This window comes from Pleurodeles waltl, chromosome 12, assembly GCF_031143425.1.
Source record: "Pleurodeles waltl isolate 20211129_DDA chromosome 12, aPleWal1.hap1.20221129, whole genome shotgun sequence".
Lineage (NCBI taxonomy): Eukaryota > Metazoa > Chordata > Amphibia > Caudata > Salamandridae > Pleurodeles > Pleurodeles waltl.
In genome coordinates, this window is record NC_090451.1 from 466,826,027 (window position 1) to 466,849,310 (window position 23,284).

A 23,284-nucleotide genomic window follows, 5' to 3' on the forward strand; every position below is an offset into this window, starting at 1 on the left:
GCAGCAGCTTCGGTGGTCTTACAAAAAGACCGCTGAAGTCATAATGGGGCCCAATGTCTGGTTCAAACCTCAAATTGGCTTCTAACTGTAATAAATATAAGGCCTTTAGAAATGGAAGTAACTTGACCTCAATGATAAGTTCTCAGGGATCTGAGTTAAAGGTTAACAAACATTTGACGTGTAAAACTGAGTATTCTGTTTAAATGCTGAAATGTGAATGTAATCGTATGTACATTGATAGTACTATATTAAAAGTGCTTAAACACATTTTTGCAGCATTTAAGGGCAATCAAGAATAGAGATAATGTCTATCCAGTAGCGAGGCATTTTTGGAAGGAACATGAGGAAGATGTAAACAAATTTAAATGCTCAGTGTTGGACACTATCCCAAGAATTCCTAGAGGTGATAACAAAATAAACCTTTAAGGAAGTTGGAGGTAAGGGATATCCTTAGATTAGACACATTAGAAATGAAAGGGTTGATTGTAGACAATGAAGTACATATATTCAAATAATACTGATTTCCTGCTTTTTAACTGTTTGTTTCCATGCTAGTTTGTGATATTTGATTTTATCCTTGTTGATTATTATTTATTTTTTTCAGTTTATTTCAGGACTAATACCATGGTTAGTGAGAACTCGATAAAAAAAGAAAAAAATGAATGTAAAAAATGGACAGAAAGATGAAAGGGAGTAGATAAGTAGACAACATTTATAAAGACAATGATTCCAACCCACTTGGGCAAGATTGTGGAAGTAGAAACATTTACCTTCTTCTTATTAAGTCTCTTATTATGAGTTAAATAATGGATTGGCATGATTAGTATTGCTAAGTATGAATATTTATTTGAATTGATTTATATGGTAAATATGTTTTTCTCTTTTGGAAAAGACATGCTTAAGATGGCTGCCACAAAAATCATGAATGTCCTGATTTGGTTGGACCTTTTTCAATTTTGATTGATGCTTTTTTGTTTATATTGCTGAGGAAGTGGAATTGTTCAGACTGTAACCATGACAAAGGTCCCATTGGGATTGAAACATTGGTTTCACCCAACCTAATAAAGAGTTTTGAATGAGCATTGGAACTGGGAGTGCCACTACTCTTGAGACTGAAGGGAGTTGTGGAGATTATAGGCGTGTGTTCAGGCTGCATGCTGTCACTGCTGACGGAACTGACATATATATATACATATACATATATATATATAGTTAACCCCTTCGCTGCCAGGCCTTTTCCCCCTCCTGTGCCAGGCCTTTTTTTGCCTATTTGGGGCAGTTCGCGCTTAGGCCCTCATAACTTTTTGTCCACATAAGCTAACCAAGCCAAATTTGCGTCCTTTTTTTCCAACATCCTAGGGATTCTAGAGGTACCCAGCCTTTGTGTGTTCCCTTGAAGGAGGCCAAGAAATTGGCCAAAATACAGTGATAATTTCATATATTTTTTTTAAAATGGAAAAAGTGGCTGCAGAAGAAGGCTTGTGGATTTCCCCCTGAAAATGGCATCAACAAAGGGTTTGTAGTGCTAAACTCAGCAGCTTCCTAGCTTTCAGGAACAGGCAGACTTGAATCAGAAAACCCAATTTTTCAACACAATTTTGGCATTTTACTGGGGCATACCCCATTTTTGCAATTTTTTGTGCTTCTAGCCTCCTTCCAGTCAGTGACAGGAATGGGCATGAAACCAATGCTGGATCCCAGAAACCTAACCATTTCTGAAAAGTAGACAAAATTCTGAATTCAGCAAGGGGTCATTTGTGTAGATCCTACAAGGGTTTCTTACAGAAAATAACAGCTGAAAAAGAAAAATATTGAAATTGAGGTGAAAAAAACATCAATTTTTCTCTACGTTTTACTCTGTAACTTTTCCCTGCAATGTCAGATTATGGAAAGCAATATACCGATACGTCTGCTGGACACCTCTGGTTGCGGGGATATATAGGGCTTGTAGGTTCATCAAGAACCCAAGGAACCCAGAGCCAATAAATGAGCTGCACCCTGCAGTGCGTTTTCATTCTATACCGGGTATACAGCAATTCATTTGCTAAAATATAAAGAGTAAAAAATTGCTATCAAGAAAACCTTTGCATTTCCAAAAAGGGCACAAGATAAGGTGCTGAGGAGCAGTGATTATTTGCACATCTCTGAATTCCGGGGTGACCATACAAGCATGTGAATTATAGGGAATTTCTCAAATAGATGTCTTTTTTACACACTCTCTCATATTTGGAAGGAAAAAATGTAGAGAAAGACAAGGGGCAATAGCACTTGTTTTGCTAATCTATGTTCCCCCAAGTCTCCCGATAAAAATGATACCTCACTTGTGTGGGTAGGCCTAGCGCCAGCGACAGGAAACACCCCAAAGCGCAACGTGGACACATCCTAAATTTTTGAAAAAAACAGAGGTGTTTTTTGCGAAGTGCCTACCTGTAGATTTTGGCCTGTAGCTCAGCTGGCACCTAGTGAAACCTACCAAACCTGTGCATTTCTGAAAACTAGAGACCTAGGGGAATCCAAGGAGTGGTGACTTGCGGGGCTCGGACCAGGTTCTGTTACCCAGAATCCTTTGCAAACCTCAAAATTTGGCTAAAAAAACACATGTTCCTCACATTTCTGTGGCAGAAAGTTCTGGAATCTGAGAGGAGCTACAAATTTCCTTCCACCCAGCGTTCCCCCACGTCTCCCGATAAAAATGATACCTCACTTGTGTGGGTAGGCCTAGCGCCCACGACAGGAAACGCCCCAAAGCGCAACGTGTACACAACCAAATTTTTGAAAAAAACAGAGGTGTTTTTTGCAAAGTGCCTACCTGTAGATTTTGGCCTGTAGCTCAGCCGCCACCTAGGGAAACCTACCAAACCTGTGCATTTCTGAAAACTAGAGACCTAGGGGAATCCAAGATGGGGTGACTTGTGTGGCTGGGACCAGGTTCTGTTACCCAGAATCCTTTGCAAACCTCAAAATTTGGCTAAAAAAACACATGTTCCTCACATTTCTGTGGCAGAAAGTTCTGGAATCTGAGAGGAGCCACACATTTCCTTCCACCCAGCGTTCCCCCACGTCTCCCGATAAAAATGATACCTCACTTGTGTGGGTAGGCCTAGCGCCCGCGACAGGAAACGCCCCCAAAGCGCAACGTGGACACATCACAGAAAACAAACCTGTTTTTAGCAAAGTGCCTACCTGTAGATTTTGGCCTGTAGCTCAGCCGCCACCTAAGGAAACCTACCAAACCTGTTCATTTCTGAAAACTAGAGACCTAGGGGAATCCAAGATGGGGTGACTTGTGTGGCTGGGACCAGGTTCTGTTACCCAGAATCCTTTGCAAACCTCAAAATGTGGCTAAAAAAACACATGTTCCTCACATTTCTGTGGCAGAAAGTTCTGGAATCTGAGAGGAGCCACAAATTTCCTTCCACCCAGCGTTCCCCCACGTCTCCCGATAAAAATGATACCTCACTTGTGTGGGTAGGCCTAGCGCCCACGACAGGAAACGCCCCAAAGCGCAACGTGTACACAACCAAATTTTTGAAGGAAAACAGAGGTGTTTTTTGCAAAGTGCCTACCTGTAGATTTTGGCCTGTAGCTCAGCCGCCACCTAGGGAAACCTACCAAACCTGTGCATTTCTGAAAACTAGAGACCTGGGGGAATCCAAGATGGGGTGACTTGTGTGTCTGGGACCAGGTTCTGTTACCCAGAATCCTTTGCAAACCTCAAAATGTGGCTAAAAAAACACATGTTCCTCACATTTCTGTGGCAGAAAGTTCTGGAATCTGAGAGGAGCCACAAATTTCCTTCCACCCAGCGTTCCCCCACGTCTCCCGATAAAAATGATACCTCACTTGTGTGGGTAGGCCTAGCGCCCGCGACAGGAAACGCCCCAAAGCGCAACGTGGACATATCACAGAAAATAGATCTGTTTTTAGCAAAGTGCCTACCTGTGGATTTTGGCCTGTAGCTCAGCCGCCACCTAGGGAAACCTACCAAACCTGTGCATTTCTGAAAACTAGAGACCTAGGGGAATCCAAGATAGGGTGACTTGTGTGGCTGGGACCAGGTTCTGTTACCCAGAATCCTTTGCAAACCTCAAAATGTGGCTAAAAAAACACATGTTCCTCACATTTCTGTGGCAGAAAGTTCTGGAATCTGAGAGGAGCCACATATTTCCTTCCACCCAGCGTTCCCCTAAGTCTCTCCATAAAAATGGTACCTCACTTGTGTGGGTAGGCCTAGCGCCCACGAAAGGAAATGGCCCAAAACACAACATGACACAACATAGTTTTTCACAGAAAACAGAGGTGTTTTTTGCAAAGTGCCTACATGTGGATTTTGGCCTCTAGCTCAGCCGGCCCCAGGGGGGAGGGGGAATGCCCTAAAATAAATTTGACCCCCCACCCCCCCAAACTCCCCCTGCCCAGGTGCGACCATTGCTTACGGGGTCGCTACCCCTGCGTGACATTGGTGCCAAAAAACAAATTCCCGGTGCCTAGTGGTTTCTGCCCCCTTGGGGGCAGATTGACCTAAAATCGACCAATCTGCCCCCAAAGGGGGCAGAAATGCTCTAAATACAGTTTGCCCCCCAAGGAAGCGACCCTTGTCTGATGGGTCGCTCCCCATCTCTAAAAAAACAAACAAACAAAAAACAAAAAAAAATATTTGCCCTTGCGCCTAGAGGTTTCTGCCCCCAGGGGGGGGCAGAAATGGCCTAAAATAAATTTCCCCCCCAAACCCCCCCCACCCCCCCACCTCGGAGCCACCCTTGCCTACTGGGTCGCTCCCCCTGCGTGACATTGGCGCCAAAAAACGAATCCCCGGTGCCTAGTGGTTGCAGATTGACCTAAAATCGACCAATCTGCCCCCAAGGGGGGCAGAAATGGTCTAAACACAGTTTGCCCCCCAGGGGAGCGACCCTTGTCTGATGGGTCGCTCCCCATCTCTAAAAAAACAAACAAACTAAAAAAAAAACACTAAAAAAAAATTTGCCCTGGCAACAAAAGGTTTCTGCCCCCGGGGGGGCAGAAATGGCCTAAAATAAATTTGCCCCCCGAACACCCCCCCCCCGTTCCCCCCCCCCCGGAGCGACCCTTGCCTACGGGGTCGCTCCCCCTGCGTGACATTGGCGCCAAAAAACCAATCCCCGGTGCCTAGTGGTTTCTGCCCCCTTGAGGCAGATTGACCTAAAATCGACCAATCTGCCCCCAAGGGGGGCAGAAATGGTCTAAACACAGTTTGCCCCCCAGGGGAGCGACCCTTGTCTGATGGGTCGCTCCCATCTCTAAAAAAACAAACAAACTAAAAAAAAAACACTAAAAAAAAATTTGCCCTGGCAACAAGAGGTTTCTGCCCCCAGGGGGGGCAGAAATGGCCTAAAATAAATTTGCCCCCCGAACACCCCCCCGATCCCCCCCCCCCGAGCGACCCTTGCCTACGGGGTTGCTCCCCCTGCGTGACATTGGCGCCAAAAAACAAATCCCCGGTGCCTAGTGGTTTCTGCCCCCTTGGGGCAGATTGACCTAAAATCGACCAATCTGCCCCCAAGGGGGGCAGAAATGGTCTAAACACAATTTGCCCCCCAGGGGAGCGACCCTTGCCTGATGGGTCGCTCCCCATCTCTAAAAAAAAACAAACAAACAAAAAAAAAACACAAAAAAAAAAATTGCTCTGGCAACAAGAGGTTTCTGCCCCCAGGGGGGGCAGAAATGGCCTAAAATAAATTTGCCCCCTGAACCCCCCCCCCGTCTCCCCCCCCCGGAGCGACCATTGCCTACGGGGTCGCTCCCCCTGCTTGACATTGGCGCCAAAAAACAAATCCCGGTGCCTAGTGGTTTCTGCCCCCTTGGGGCAGATTGACCTAAAATCAACCAATCTGCCCCCAAGGGGGGCAGAAATGGTCTAAACACAGTTTTCCCCCCAGGGGAGCGACCCTTGTCTGATGGGTCGCTCCCCATCTCTAAAAAAACAAACAAACGAAAAAAAAAACACAAAAAAAAAATTGCCCTGGCAACAAGAGGTTTCTGCCCCCCCTGGGGGCAGATCGGCCTAATAATAGGCCGATCTGCCCCCAGGGGGGGCAGAAATGGCCTAAAATAAATTTGCCCCCCGAACACCCCCCCGTTCCCCCCCCCCGGAGCGACCCTTGCCTACGGGGTCACTCCCCCTGCGTGACATTGGTGCCAAAAAACAAATCCCCGGTGCCTAGTGGTTTCTGCCCCCTTGGGGCAGATTGACCTAAAATCGACCAATCTGCCCCCAAAGGGGGCAGAAATGGTCTAAACACTATTTGCCCCCCAGGGGAGCGACCCTTGCCTGATGGGTCGCTCCCCATCTCTAAAAAAAACAAACAAAAACAAACAAAAAAAAATTTGCCCTGGCGCCTACAGGTTTCTGCCCCCCGTGGGGGCAGATCGGCCTAATAATAGGCCGATCTGCCCCCAGGGGGGGCAGAAATGGCCTAAAATAAATTTGCCACCGAACACCCACCCCCCCCACCCCCCGGAGCGACCCTTGCCTACGGGGTCGCTCCCCTTGCGTGACATTGGCGCCAAAAAACAAATCCCCGGTGCCTAGTGGTTTCTGCCCCCTTGGGGCAGATTGACCTAAAATCGACCAATCTGCCCCCAAGGGGGGCAGAAATGGTCTAAATACAATTTGCCCCCCAGGGGAGCGACCCTTGCCTGATGGGTTGCTGCCCATCTCTAAAACAAAAAAAAACAAAACAAAAAAAAACACAAAAAAAACATTTGCCCTGGCGCCTAGAGGTTTCTGCCCCCCCTGGGGGTAGATCGGCCTAATACCAATAGGGCGATCTGCCCCCAGGGGGGGCAGAGATGGCCTAAAATAATTTGCCCCCCCCACCCCCCCGGGGAGCGACCCTTGACTACAAGGTCCCTCCCCTTGTGTGACGGCGCAAAAAAAAGATCCCTGGTGCCTAGTGGTTTCTGCCCCCCTTGGGGGCAGATTGACCTAAAATCGGCCGATCTGCCCCCAAAGCGGGCAGAAATGGCCTAAATACATTTTGCCCCTCCAGGGGAGCGACCCTTGTCCAAGGGGGTCGCTCCCCATCTGTAAAACAGAAAAACAAAAAAATCCCTGGTGCCTAGTGGTTTCTGCCCCCCTTGGGGGCAGATCAGCCGAATCAAAATAGGCTGATCTACCCCCCCCAGGGGGGCAGAAATGGCCTAAAATAATCCCCCCCCCCCAGGGAGCGACCCTTGCCTAAGGGGTCGCTCCCCTTGCGTGAAATTCACGCAAAAAAAAAAAACTCCCTGGTGTCTAATGGTTTCTGCCCCCCTTGGGGGCAGATTGGCCTCATCAAAATAGGCCAATCTGCCCCCAAGGGGGGCAGAAATGGCCTAAATATAATTTGCCCCCTAGGGGAGCGACCCTTGCCTAAGGGGTCGCTCCCCACCTAAAAAAAAAAAGAAAACATAACAAAAAGAAAAAAAAAAAAAAAGATCCCTGGTGCCTAGAGGTTTCTGCCCCCCCTGGGGGCAGATCGGCCTAATAATAGGCCGATCTGTCCCCAGGGGGGGCAGAAAAGGCCTTCCCAAAAAAATGCCCCCCCTGGGAGCGACCCTTGCCAAAGGGGTCGCTCCCGTTGCGTGAAATTCGCGCGCGAAAACAAACTCCCTGGTGTCTAATGGTTTCTGCCCCCCTTGGGGGCAGATTGGCCTCATCAAAATAGGCCAATCTGCCCCCAAGGGGGGCAGAAATGGCCTAAATATATATTGCCCCATAGGGGAGCGACCCTTGCCTATGGGATCGCTCCCCACCTAAAAAAAAAAGAAATCATCACAAAAAACAAAAAAAACAAAAGGTCCCTGGTGCCTAGAGGTTTCTGCCCCCCCCGGGGGCAGATCGGCCTAATAATAGGCCAATCTGCCCCCAGGGGGGGCAGAAAAGGCCTTCCTAAAAAAATGCCCCACCGGAAGCGACCCTTGCCCAAGGGGTCGCTCCCTTTTGCCAATTTCACTGAAAAAAAAAAAAAAATCCCTGGTGTCTAGTGGGGTTTCAAAAGCCGAATTGCAAGCAATACGGCTTTTGAAACCTGTGAGAGACTTCAAAGGGAAGGAAATACATTTCCTTCCCTTTGAAGCCTCTCGGGGCCTCCCCCATGGGATTGAAAAAGAAATGCAAAAGCATTTCTTTTTCAATCGCGCTGGAAGCTCTGCTTCCAGTGCGATGGGGGAGACCCTGTGATTAATCAGCGCGCGCTCGCGCGCTGACGTCACAGGGGGGGTTGGGGGGGGGTCGGGGGTGGGAGGGGAAGGGCTTCCCCTTCCATCCCTGACTTGGGGGGGTGGGGGGGAACCCCACAGAGGGAACGAGAGCGCTCCCTCTGGGCTCTGTGCACAGGACGTAATGGTTACGTCCTGGGCACAGCAGCACTGTGCCTCAGGACGTAACCATAACGTCCTGGGCACAGAAGGGGTTAAGAAGCTCTCGGGTGGGCCAGGTCCCAGGGGCATTTTGACATAAAGTAGGGGGGAACATGGCCCCTGGAGTCCTGGGGGCCGCCACCTCCCCACTAATTTGATGAAATATAATGCAGGGGGGCTGCATAGTCCCCACGTAGCCCCAGGGCTTGCCACCACCCTGGTGCTATTTTACACTGGAGGGGAGACACACAGCCCCCTTCGAGGAGCCATAGATGGCCGGCTCCTATTATGTCCCAGAATGCCTAGCTTCTTTCTTTGGCTTGGTTGCATCTTAGACAGCTCCTACCAAGTCAGAGAAAACACCTCTCTTTCTGAAAGTACAAGGAAACAGATGAAACCGTTGCTCCTTCAAGCAGGGAACGTCTATTTAAAGCAGCTTCTTGCTTGTGGGTGCAGTGTTGGCTCCTGCAGGGTGTGGGGAGCTGGCTAAGACTGCGAGGGCCTTGAGGGTCCCCCGCGGTCTTGTCACTCTCTTTCTCTCTCTCTCTTCCATCCCATAATTGGATGGAAGAGAGAGACCATCATTTCAATTGTCTCTCCATACTATGACTTCACAGAGTCAGATTAGAAAGTGTTTGGTAAAAATGTTATAGTTACCTTTGGATGCAGAGCAGAACCAAGTCACTTCTGGCCTAATGGGTTAGATCTTGTGCTGTCACTCAGCAGGCTGAAGGTTCAACTCCTAGTATCGCTTGATAGTGTGTTTGTTTATTCACTTGTGTATCAACTGTTAAATCTTCCAAGTGATGGAACACTTGCGTTTCTTTCCTAGCACATGCATGGGTTGAAGGTCATATGGATGTCTGGAAACAGAAGGGGAAGGAGTCAAATGTGGTGTAATGATTAAGGTCACAGATCCTCACATGAAAGTTGAAGGCTCTGCCCCAGATGTGTCCTTGGTCTTTTCCCTTCTTTAATGTATTTTAAACTTCAAAAGTTGAAGGTTCATACTGAAAGGTGATATCACTCGTTTTAAATGAAAAATACAGTTTTCTTTTTAATTTGTCCTAAACTATCTCATTCTACATATATCATTCATCAAAGCCTAAAAACCTTTGCTCCCTCTCTCTCTCTCTCTCTCTCTCTCAAATTCTCTCTGTCAATCTGTTTCTCTTAATTTCTCTTCCTCTCTCTCAGTCTCTCACTTTCTGTCCCTCTCTCTCTCTCTCTCTCTCTCTCTCTCTCTCTTCCATTCCAAAATAGTACGGGATAGAGAGATAGATAGATTATTTTGCAATAGTCTTGCCTTACAATTACTTAAAAGAGTCAGACTAGCAAGATGTTTGGTGGGAATGTTTTAGTTGCGTTTGATAGAGAGCAGAAAAGAGTCGCTTCTGGCCTAACGGTCAAGGTCTTGTGCTGTTACTCAGTAGGCTGAAGGTTCAAATACTAGTGTTGACTGGCAGTGTGTCTGTTTATTTTCTAGGGATTTCATTGTAAAACATTCCTAGTGATGAAACATTGAAGTCTTTTTTTTCCCCTCAAACTCTGCAGCTTGAATGTCATAGCTAAGTCTGGACACTACATACTAAAGAGTTTCCTCTACCTATTGGTTAAGGTCTCAGATGTGCATGTTAAGGGTTCTAGTCCGTGGTCCTTTTCTGCTTCAGTTTCTTTTCAACTATAAATATTTAACTTATGCACTGAAAGATGATCTCACTCTTTTTAAATGACCGAAACATTTTTCATTTTTTTAGGCTTTAATATATCACATACTTAGAATGAAATATGTGTGTTTGATTTAAAAGAAAAAAATGTATTTGTTATTTAAAAAAAGCTCTAGTATTTTTTTTTTTTTTTTTTAAAGGGAAATGAGTCCAGTTGGTCTCAAACCCCGAAAGCTCAGTGTGAAAGTCTGCGACCTTCACATTGAGGTGTGGGTTTCTGATTTATTTTTTTAAACATTTGGAAGCCAATTATGGGCTATCTGGGACCGTGAGGGAGCCCTCAAGGGTTCCCCCACATCCATATATATTTTTTTTTTTTTTTTTTATTATTTCTACAAAAAAGCCCTGTATGGGCTATCTGGCACTGGGGGGGGTGGGGGGTGAGACCTTAAGGCTTCCCTTGCAGTGCTAATGCTTCAGTAAGCGGGGAGCTGCTTTAGAGAAAGTGTGGCAGAGAATATATGTAAGTATGTGGATGATGTACTGAGAGAGTTCATGGTTAGTCTCCCTTCATATCTGAGAGATGCAAAGGATTTCCTAGGTAAAAATACTTGTGTACCGTTGGAGGTGGATTTCTGTCTCATGACACTTGATATGAGCTCTCTGTAATCGATCATTGATCATAAAACAGAAATCTCTGCCTGTAAAAAATTTTTGAAAGCAACATCTATCAGTTTTTTTGCCACACCACTATGATGGAAGAGATGATGAGATATTGTTTGGCCAACAACATCTTTCTCTTTAATAGACAGATTTGGGGGGCAACGATGGAGACTTGTTCTGCCCACAGCTCTGCAAAGGTGTTCCTTGACTGGTGGGAGGCTCTTCAATGAAGAACTATGAGTAATGATTTAGAACAAATGGTATTATGGCTCAGATACATTGATGACCTGTTCACCATTAGTAAATGGCAGGAAGAAAGAGATAGCAAGTTTCTTAAACAACTGAATACCAATTGCCTTAATTTATCCTTTTCTCAGACCATCAGTAAAAAGAGAATAGAATTTTTGGATGTGATAAAGACTTATCTATATATTGAACCTACAGCTGGTAACAGGCTTCTTAATGCTCAGAGTGGACATCCTGAGAAGCTCAAGTGAAAAATTCCTTACTTTGAACTCCTTAGGGCCAAAAAGAACTGTAGTAGAGAAGAATCCTTTTTGTCTGAACAGAACACTGTAGTGACTCATTTCAAAGAATGAGGATACCCCCTATGGGCTCTCCATAAAGTCATAAAAAGGGTGTCTCAGCTTAAGAGACAAACTATCCTGATTTAAAATAAAACTAGTAAAAGGAGGAACAGGCCAAAAGAGTTATGTTGACTTAAAGTGCTAACTCTAAAGACATTAGGAATATCATATCTTGATAAAACATTGGAGCACCCTTAGGAGTGATTCTGTCATTGGCAAGGATGTAGGAGATAGACCACTGATTACCTTTCGAAGATCTAGGACCCTTAGGGATTCCTTAACACAGAATGATATAACACTCCGGTAAGGGATTAAAGAAAATGGCTTACATGGCCTTTACCCTTGTGGCAAACGTAAAGCCTGCAAGACCAGTAGGCCTGTCAAGGAGTATGAGATCTGTAGAGGAAAAACATGGAAGATAAAACAAATTCTTGCTTGTAGTTCTTAATTTGTAATTTATATCTTAGTATGTCCCTGTTCCTTAAGATATATAGGTAGTGGCTTGTGTATGGTGAAGAAAAAGATTATGTAACATCTTAGAACGATTGAACATGGTGATGCTAAACATCTGGTCACTAAACACTTCCAGGAGAAACAAGCAGGAGATTGGTCACTACTGAGGTTGTACAGAATCCCAAAGGGGGCATTCGTACACTGAGACTCAGACAGAGGGAGTCAGAAATGATTATTTGACGAAAACTGTGTACACCTGAATAACAGTTAAGACTGGAGAATAATCTAGTCTTTGAAGAACTACCTCCGCATGCTGATATATGTCTTTTACACAATTCCATTTTTTGTAGGGGGTGGGGAATATTTAGGCTTTCTTTCTTCATGTGAACTGTTGACTTAGGACATTTTTTAATCCTGTCTTATTTTGTGTACTTATGTTTTACAGGAGGAAAGGAAGGGATACCCCAAGCTACATTGGAATCTTGGGAGGAGTCCCCCTACCATTTCTTCAAAATGTATAGGGTCAACACATTTCATCTGATAAGAGTTTGTTTGGTTACACTGGAGAGTATGGGTTTGGGTGTTTCCCCTTTTTTTAAAATGCACCTTTTGGAGCTGCTGTAGTTCTGTATATTTTTGTCAATGGATGCCCTTGTGACAACAGGCCTTGAACTTGGAACTGTCGAGATTTGTCCACTGACGTATTGAATTTTAAACTTTTTAATATTGTATGATGAGTTTGTATTGGGGATACCACATTACAGTTTGCCTCATTCATTATAGATACTTATAGGTTGTGTGAGATCATGGAATTATACCAATACATTTTTTCATTTTTTCATTTTTTCATTCTCTCATTTTGTATTATGCCTGAAATTTTCTTCAACGAGAGGCATGGGAAGATATTCCGTGTTGAATTAATATTACATCATTAATATCAGTTTGGATTCGCCCACTGGGGCTGAATTGGGAAGTTTTTGCTATCGCTGTTCAAAATCCTTTTGGAAAAACGAATGGGGAAAACGTGTCTTGTGGCCACCCTTTTTTCTCGGCCCCCGCATGATGGGTCACCCTAAAAACTTTTCAGCCAGCAGCTGAAATTAGCATAAAAGTATTTGGGAACATTTTATGAAGATACGTCAATCAGCACTGAAGATATAGGCAAGTCAAGAAACACTTTTTCAATAGAAACTAGGTCCTAACTACAACTACCTAGTGTGACCTCCACTAGGCAATATGTGTGCATATGTATATATATAGATATGTAGATATTTATTTTTATATATATATATATATATATATATATAGGGGTTAAACTTGCCTACATAGTACTTACATCTTTGTTGGGAAGGCACACGTGGCATAGGTATATGTGTGGTAAAAAATAGCATGATAAAGACATGTGTGGTAAAGGCACATACTTGGGAATGGTTGCATTGTAAAGACATGCATGTGTCTGTCATAAATCCACAACTACGCACTGAGGAAATAGCATGTGTCAAAAAAATACATCAAATGACTCACCAGGGGCCTCATTGCAAGTTTGGTAGTCCTCGGACTGACAAACTCGCAGTGATGGTCGGACTGCCACGTCCTAGTGGCCCTACTGCCAGATTACAATCCTGTTCGTTGGACTGCCAGGAGACCACCTCCTCCAATAGGATCAGGGATCCCAACAGGTTGGCTGCTGTCAAAGTCGTGGTCAGCGACGGTGGTGCAGAGTTTGGCACTGCCGTGCTGTTCACAACTTTCCTTTCCAACAGCCTTTCTATGGTGGGATCCTCAGCATGAAAAGGCTGGCTGAACAGCATTGTTGCGGCCAGAGGGGGTGCCTGCACTGTCCACAACCATGTCATAGGCCGTATAGGGGCCCCCGTCAGCACCCTTGGAATGCACACTGCCTGCTATGGGATCACCCGTCAGCACCCTCTGAAGGTGCACTGTCTACTATTGCAGACAGTGCACATTCCAAGGGTGCTGTATGTGACGGCATTTGCCTCAGCTCCATAAGGGATCCGAGGTCTATGCCGCCCCACTGTTTCTACTGGGCTGACAAGTGGAAACATCATAATACGATGGTGGTGAGACTGCCAGCTTGACAGCTGCCTCCACACCGCCATATTGGAGTTGTGGCGGTTCAACTGACTAATTCATAATTTTTCTTTAAAGCTGTGACAGGCACAGATTTATTTCAAGAGTGAGCTTTGTGAATAAACTAAATATTTATCTGAACCCCTTAGGAGTAGTACATTATGAACTCAGATGTGAAATTATCTTTGTGAATACAGTCACAATGTGCAAGACATTCACTTCAACAGCAAAATGTGTACACTGAAATAGTCTGCCCCATTATTTTAAGTCCTGATGGTGAAAGCATTTTACATACCTAGGTTCAATTTAGGAGCATAAAACTTTCACTTTTTTATGGGGATTTCCTATCCTGAATCATTTTATCAGGACTGGCGTAATTTTCCCAGAGGAGTTTTCCAGGCACATAACTAGCATTGCCAATCGAGATTACAATTTGAAAAACAAATACAAGCTAGCAATGACAAAGCTAATAAGTCTGACATTGACTTTGACCTATTGAGTTTGCCAATGCTTTTTTGTCAATCGTTTTTGTATGAAGGCATGCAATGTAAGAAAACAAGCATTGTCTGAAAGTCAAAGAGAGTGTGAGAGAGAGAGTGTGAGTGTGTGTGTGTGCATCAGTTATACACATTTGTGTAATAGCACACATTACACTAGCTTAGCAGTGCAATCAATGGGATACCTTATTGTGCTAATGTGAACATTGTATAAGAACAGAATGCCACCTCACAGTCAAGTAAGCTAATGGTTGAATGCACCTGTAATGTGTCATATGTATATTTTTATTAAAAACAAAAGGTTGTGACCAACACCAGACCTAAAAAGAGCTGTTGTGCTTTAAAACAGTATCCTCAAATCAATCTGCAGAATTGTGGGGTTTATTAGTAGAATACTGATTACTAGGGTTCGAGTGCTCAAATGTTTATGGAGTGGATCCTGATCACAGAGGCAAGGAACTAGGTTTATCTATAGGTGTAGCTGACCTCATCAGTATTTTACACCTGTTTGAAGAGGGAGGACCAGTTGTGTCTTCTTTTATAGGAAATTGTCACACCTCAATTCTCTATATATATACTCCTCACTTCCTATCTTCTCACATTTTCTCCCTTATGGTGTCCTATAAGAAACAGACTGAGGAGACTACAATGCTATTCACGTGTTAGGACACTTTCCAGTGAAAAGAGCAGAAAGGCCAAACAGGACGCCTACCACTACGAAGCCTTCCAATGACAGCACTACCCACTAGGAAGCCTTCCAATGACAGCCTCAGTCTATTGTTGCACGCGAGGGGCCTAGGGTCTTTTCTTGTTTCTCTCTTGATAAAGCATTTGGATAGCTTTTCAAACTGCTTGGCTAAAGTGAGTGGTGAAGATACACTAGCTCACTTAGGATACCTATGTGAGTGCATATAGGATAGTTTAACTAAACCAGCCAGGATTTTTCAAGAGTGTCCTAGATGGTTAGATTGACATTGCTCTCTAGCAAATCTCCTGCTAAGGGAGGATTTGACTGCTAAACCTAGAGTCCCACCAGCGGTTAGGGAAGCATGAAGGAGCTACAAATGCATCTGAAAGTGAAGGAGGGATGAATTGCCTAATAAAGACTGTGAAAAGGCTTTAGGACGGTGCAACCAAAAAGAATAGCAAAATGTTTTAGGATACTGTGAAAACATTCAGGGAAAGGCTGATTCCATCTAACACTTTGTGTTGCAATATACCCGACAACGAATGGGTGACTTATTTAAATCCATCTATCGGCCAATGAAAGAAGAGAATTTTATAAAGTCACTATTGAACAAATTGGAAGGATCCCAGAGAGTGACTGTCACCTTAAGGGAAGTGGAGCAGGCAATAAGGCAAAGCCCTGGAGGTAAAAACCCCTGGGCAAGATGGCATGCAATGGATCTCATTAAATACAATATTGGCCTGTGAGGGCCTTTGCTCACCAATGCGTAAAACAACTCACATTGTAGCAATATTCCTCACTCTTGGACACTTTTAATTCTTGTTCCCGTATTTAGGAAAGGGGACTGCACCACGACTAAGTCTTATAGGCCCATATCTTGTTTGACAGCTCAGTCAATATCATGGGCAGAGTGTTTATTTTTTTCTCCTGCTTGAATCTGTGGGAGCGCCAACATAAGATTCTGAGCCCGTGTCAATATGAATTTCTGAGAACATTATAATAAAGTTCGAACATTTGTAAAGGTCAGGCTACAAAAATATCCTACCTTAAGTTAAAAGGTGCTGTTTTAAACAACCCAGAAGCACTCAGTACATCAACCTCAAAAAGACAATGGCTCAGATCAACTATGATTTTGCATCCATGTTGCGTCACTTTTGTGGCCCAGACTTGATGCAAAATCCATTTTGGCATTCTCTAAGCCGCACAAAGTCAGTTTGCATTCCTTTGCCTGGTTTAGTAGATTCAAATTATTGCAAAACAGCACATAGTGCTACCTTGTGTTACATTGCGTTGAGTAAGTGTTGCATGGGTGGAGCATGGAATGTTCCAGTGCATCCACACATGTATTTTGTCACAAATTCAGATCTGGAAAACCTAGGTTTTCTCCAAAATGGTACACATACCCAACAGAGGCCAATGTTTATTTCTCCTTGTTGTATATTATACATATAAGTATATATTGTTGTATGTTATACATTCTTTATCACACATGAAAGAGGAAATTGCCTTCCAGGATTGTTTTTGCACAGGAAGGAAAGCCTTCTAGCACAAAAACAATCATGTTTGTAAAGCTGACATCCTTGTAGCATGTCAAATTGTGCCTGGATTGGTGCTAGGCAGCACACAGTGCACCAGCGTTCAAAGAGAGCAGAAGTGCCCCATATCTTAATAGATATTGCACACTTCTGCTCTTTCCCATTTACACATTGCACTGCAGTAAGTTGTCTTGCTGCATTGCATGAAATATTAGTAAATCTAACCCAATATACTGAATCATGCTCCTACAGCAAGTGTATCAATCAACTAAGCTGTCTCAGAAGCATGAGGGGATGGTAAGCTATACCATTAGAAGGCTATTCATTACAGCTTTTCATTGTAACCATTACTTAGGGCAGCCATGAACAAACCAGAACATTCAAAGAACACCCATTCAGAGCCATCAAGATGCCTGGCTCTGGGACTAAAATGGTACTCCAAAATATAGGCACCTCAAAATGTACCTCAATCTATTCTCCCACAATATACTGGATCGGAGATGATGCTTAACCTACATTCCATGAGGCAATGTGTTCTTTGGTTAAGGCACCTCCCTAAATATAAAATCAGCAGAGTAATAAAATCCATTTGGTAATTGTTTTGACAAATTTAATGGACCCCGCACAATACCTGAGATCTAGATGAATGAAAAAGTTTTATTACAAAAGTTCAAAATAAATGATCCAGAGTGGATGCCATTAAGGCTGTCAGATGCAAATTTATACAGAGTATACAAAAATTCACTAAATATTCTAAATCTCAATGGGCAGAAAAATTAATAAATATTCAGGAAGCATTTATAGTAGAATAACTTCTGGTTCACCCCAAAAATCTAGGGTTTTTATACACAATTTCTGCACGTAAAATTAGAGTTTCTGCACATTCATCATGGTACGAGCAAATGTATAATTTGTTCTGCAAATCTGAACACAAGATAATAAACATAATTGCATTAACACCTAAGCAGTACTTACTAAGAAATTAATTTGCGCCAATAATCATGAATGAGAGCTAGATATAAAGATAATATTACATTTAATAAATAATTTTTGTCTAAAATCGGACCAATAGATGATCACAGTATTTGGAATTTTTATCATAGTTACTTTTCATCATTGCTAAACTTTGCCAAGAGCAAATAAAGTCATGTTACCTCTCAGGTGATCCACATCTTCTGTTGGTAGGGCAAGATGACCACATGCAAGATAAGGCAAAATATCTTAGTGGAGCTATAGATGCAAAAAAAAGAGAAGCGGTTTGATACGTCACTGAGGTCACTGGAAAATGAAATTTTTTAGCCCTTTTTAACATTTTATGGCCTTGTTTGTATTTGGTTCTATCCTTGGACAATTTGAGAGTTCTTAGAAGTTGCCTTTTGTTAGAAGTTGCTCTTTGTTCTATACAGAACATTCCAAAGTTCCTGCTGTGTACACCAGCATCCTGCTTATATTTAAACAGTGTAAAATAATTCCACATAATAGACTATGGCCCTCATTGCAAACCTGGCAGTAAATGCCGCTTACCACCATGCCGACGGCTGCCAAGATACTGTGTCCGCGATGGTAATCCGCCACAGGCATTATGACCCACACAGAGAATGTCGCCACAATACAGACACACACACAGGTCCACCACACCAAAAGTCAGTGATAAACTGGCGATAGCAAAACCCACACAATTACGTCAACAGGAATACGCCCACAGTATCACGACCCACGAATCAACAAGGCGGTCTTTCAACCACGGTAAACCATTGGCGGTACACACTGCTGCGCTCAAAATACACACACACTAACAAAACTACACCACATTGGATAATTCAAAATACACACACCTGACACACATACACACACCACACCCTCACACTCATACCACTATAAAACACACACCCACATTACCCACAACTCCTTACAATGAAAAAAAGAGACCAAGCACAGAGAGACAAGCAAAGAGCACCCACTCAATCAGAGGCACAGAACACCATCACCCATACACCATCCACGCACATCACAGTATACACCCCAAAACGTCACTCCACACATCACCTCGCACATCCACACACATATCACTCACACCACATCCATGGCACCCCAAAGACACCCCAAGTTTTCTGAGGAGGATCAAAGGATCGTGGTGGAGGAAATCATCCAGGTAGAGCCACAGCTATTCGGATCACAGGTGCAGCAGACCTCCATTGCAAGGAAGATGGAGCTATGGCTGAGAATCGTCGACAGGGTCAACGCCGTGGAACAACACCCAAGAATCAGGGATGACATCAGGAAGAGTTGGAACGACCTACAGGGGAAGGTACCCTCTGTGGTTTCAAGATACCAGATTGCTGTACAGAGGACTGGCGGTGGACCCCCACCTCCTCCCCCACAACTAACAACATGGGAGGAGCAAGTCTTTGCGATCATGCATCCTAAGGGCCTTGCAGGAGTAGCAGGAGGACTGGATTTTGGTAAGTCATATCTTTACTACCATATCCCCCACCCTACCTGCATGCTATCACATACCCCCACCCTTTCCCTCACTCCCATCACTCCACCAACTCACATATATCCCACTATCACAACCCACCCATCCCAATACCAAGCCCTGCATGCAACACCAATGCATGGACACCCATCACAGGCCTGCATGGACACCCATCACCACAGCATGCCCACTGGAGAGACTCACCCAACCCAAATAATCATCACTCACACAAGGCCAAGGCGACAGGGAAAGCACAATTATACAGGGAAACACACCCATTGCACAAGATGGCACACAGAGATATAATAACAATGCATATGCATCCCAACAGGACACCTACCCAACGTCACTGGAGAGGAGGTGCCAGCTACATCCAGCTCCCCCCAGAAGAGGCCCACAGTGATGACAGCAGCTCTGCACACCTGGATCACGTTGACCAACCTGGCTCATCAGGGACCTCTGGACAGTCGGTTGCCCTGCCACAGTCCCAAACCACCACAGCACCCACCCAGCGGGCCCATACCTCTGTTCCCATGACACGTCAATCAGCAGTGTGTCCACCACTACAGGGACCCCAGGCAACCCCACAAACCCAGGACGATCAGGGACCTGGGGTCAGTGGCAGTGTGCACACGGTTCAGGGGACAGAGGCACAGGACAACAGGGAAGCTGGAAGGACTGCTGTGCGTCAGGGAGAGGACAGGCCCAGGGAACCGACTCTCCACGAGGCACTCTCAAACATCATGGGAGCATACCACCATTCCCAGGAGACCATGGGCACCGTACTGGCCAAGTTACAGGAGACCCAACGGCTGCAGGAGGGACAGTACCTGGGGATCAGGGAGGACCTCACAAACATCTACACCATCCTGGTCACCATTGCAGGGGTGCTGGCTGACATGGGCAAGACCACGGGGGAGGCAGTGGCACAACAAAGGGCCCCTGACACTAGCCAAACCGAGGAACAGCCTTCCACCTCTGCTGGCGCTAGTGGACAGGAGGCCTCGCCACAGGACCAACAGGCCACCAGCACCCCACCCCCTGCAGAAGGAGAACCACCCGGCAAACGGTCCCTGCGATCCAGGCAGAAGACAGAGAACTTTGCCAAGACCCCGCCAGGAAATAAGACTCTCCTGATTCTCACCCTTCTGTCCCACTCAGTCACCCTGTCCACCTTGAACTGCCATTAATCCCCTTCCTATGCCCCATTGGACAATGCACCTGTGACACCAAGAGACTGGACTCTACCCTGGACCTTCCTCCACCATCACCCTAGCCCCTTGTACTTACCCCCATACTATTTAGCACAAAAAATAAACACCCTTGAAATATAAACCATACTGGAGTCAGTGTAATGATTGGAAAGATGTATTCTTTCAACATTCTCAAAGCATGGCAACGTCTATGTTCAGTGAAATATACCACAGGATGACAGTTGGTGGGCAGCAGTACATATAGCAGGAGCCAGGATGGGGTACACAGATCTGAAAATAGGCAATCCAAAGGGAACAGTCAGTGTCCATAGACAGAGGGTAAGAGGCTGCCATGTACAATGTCCAAATGTTTACTGAAATGTGAAGTTGCGTTACAGTCTCTTACCTGTGTGTCACTGGAAGTACTTCTGTATAATGTTTGTTCTGTTGTCCACATCTTCTTCATCTGCCTCCTCTTCCTCATTGTCCACAGGCTCTACCGCTGCCACAAGACCATCTCCAGGCTCATCCTCCTGCAGAAAAGGCACCTGGCGTCTCAGGGCCAGGTTGTGCAACATACAGCATGCCACGATGATCTGGCACACCTTCTTGGGTGAGTAGTACAGAGATCCATCTGTCAAAAGGAGGCACTGGAACCTGGCCTTCAGGAGGCTGAAGGTCCTCTAAATAATTCTCCTTGTACACCCATGTGCCTCATTGTAACGTTCCTCTGCCCTTGTCCTGGGATTCTTGACTGGGGTCAGTAGCCATGAGATGTTGGGGTAACCAGAGTCACCTGTAAATATCGAGGGACAACTGTTGGACAAACACTAACCCTTAGGGACAACCCCATACTCAGACCCCCAACTAATACTGTGTGGGGACCTTGGGCTCACCTAATAGCCAGACCCGGTGCCTCTGGAGTTGCCCCATCACATAAGGGATGCTGCTATTCCTCAAGATGTAGGCGTCATGCACTGAGCCAGGATATTTGGCATTCACATGGGAGATGTACTGGTCTGCCAAACACACCATGTGCACATTCATCAAATGATAGCTTTTTCTATTCCTGTAGATCTGTTCATTTCTGCGGGGGGGGACAAATGCCACATGTGTACCATCAATGGCATCAATGATGTTGGGGATATGTCCCAGGGCATAAAAGTCAGCTTTCACTGTGGCTAACTCATCCACCTGGGGGAATACGATGTAGCTGCGCATGTGTTTCAGCAGGGCAGACAACACTCTGGTCAACACCTGCCAGGATGTCAAGATCCCAGGCCAGCACCTCAGCCACCAACTTGGCATCCACTGTCGTCCCTGCAAGTCCGAGGTGATCAAAGGGGGCACCCATCTGGCCTGGCAGTGTGCCACCTGCCAAGGTGAAGAAGGTGCCAGCATGCAGCACGGACAAGACGCACGATACTCCCAGCAAGGCCTCATCCCAAAAAAAAGAGGGCAGTGCTAAGGTCCCAGCAGCATCTACCAAGGTGGGGAAGGGAAAAAAAAACAAAGGCAAGGCACTTCAGGGCTCAGAGCCTCCAGGTGAGGGACTGGTGACCACCATTAGTCCTGACAGCCCAGCAACCTGTACCGCATAAAGCACCGCCGCAACCACTGCCACCTGCACCACCATCTGCACCGCCACCTGCACCGCCACCTGCGCCTCCATCTGCACCGCCGCTGCCACAACAACAGTCAGCAGCATCATCCCCAGTGGGCAGCCGTCCGAGGCTGCTGGAGACAGCCTGGTGTCTCCCTCCACTACTACCAGCACCTGCACCACGGCCAGCACCGGCAGCATCTCCGCCGCAGACACCGCCACAGGCACCGGTACCTGCACCGCCATATGCACCACCACATGCCCAGCCGGAACCACTACATCGGACATCGGCAGTATCCCCAGTGGGCAGCCGTCCGAGGCTGCAGGAGACGGCCTGGACCCTGCACCCACCTCTTGAAGCACCACCAAGAGCACTGGCACTACAACCAGTTTGCAGCCTAAGTCTCTGCAGGATGGAATCTGGCTCTGCCTTCATGGAGTATCATGCTACCTGTTCCCTGCGCATCTCGTGCCTCAGACACCCAGGTGAGGGAATGTGAACTGCCACACCCCAGGTGCAGCATCACTGGGCACACGGCCCCCTCCAGAACCAGTGGAGAGATGCATCCACTCCCCCTATCCTTGGCAGGATGAAGCAGACTGGGCACAAGGTCCCCTCCAGAACCAGTGGAGAGATACATCCACTGTCACTTTCCTTGGCAGGATGAAGCAGACTGGGCACAAGGCCCCCTCCAAAACCAGTGGAGAAATGCATCCACTCCGCCTATCCTTGGCAGGATAAAGCAGACTGGGCACAAGGCCCCCTGCAGAACCAGTGGAACATGTCACCCACTTGAGAGACTGTGGCTTTGCGCTCCACAGGAACAAGCAGTGGGCAGATCACCCACTTGAGAGACTGTGGCCTTGCACTCCCCAGGACCAAGCAGTGGGTAAACCACCCACTTGAAAGACTGTGGCTTTGCACTCCCCAGGATCAATCAGTGGGCAAACCACCCACTTGAGAGACTTGAGAGACTGTGGCTTTGCACTCCCCAGGACCTAGCAGTGGGCAAACCATCCACTTGAGAGACTTGAGAGACTGTGGCTTTGCACTCCCCAGGACATCGCTGTGGGCATGTTGCCCCCTCCAGGAACAGTGGCGCAGTACCATCTTCCGGCTGAGGTGCCCCCCTCCCCTTCCCCCTGAGGTGCCTGTGTTGTTTCGACCTGATGCCCCTGCAGTGCTCTCTCCATTTTGAGGCAGGAGTCAAGTGTAGGCTTCGCCCATGATTTTTTGGGCCACTGGTCCACAGACATTTGCAATGGACAGTGTACGGCCCTCTGAACATAATGTAAATATTTGTATATACTTTTGTTTAAAATTATTAACTTTCTATGCATTTTCTAAATATCACAGATTTGACTCATATCCTTTTGTCCTTGTGTTCTTCTAGGGTGTTACGGGGTGTAAATGCTATGTTACTGCATGTGTTTCTGTGTATGTGTTGT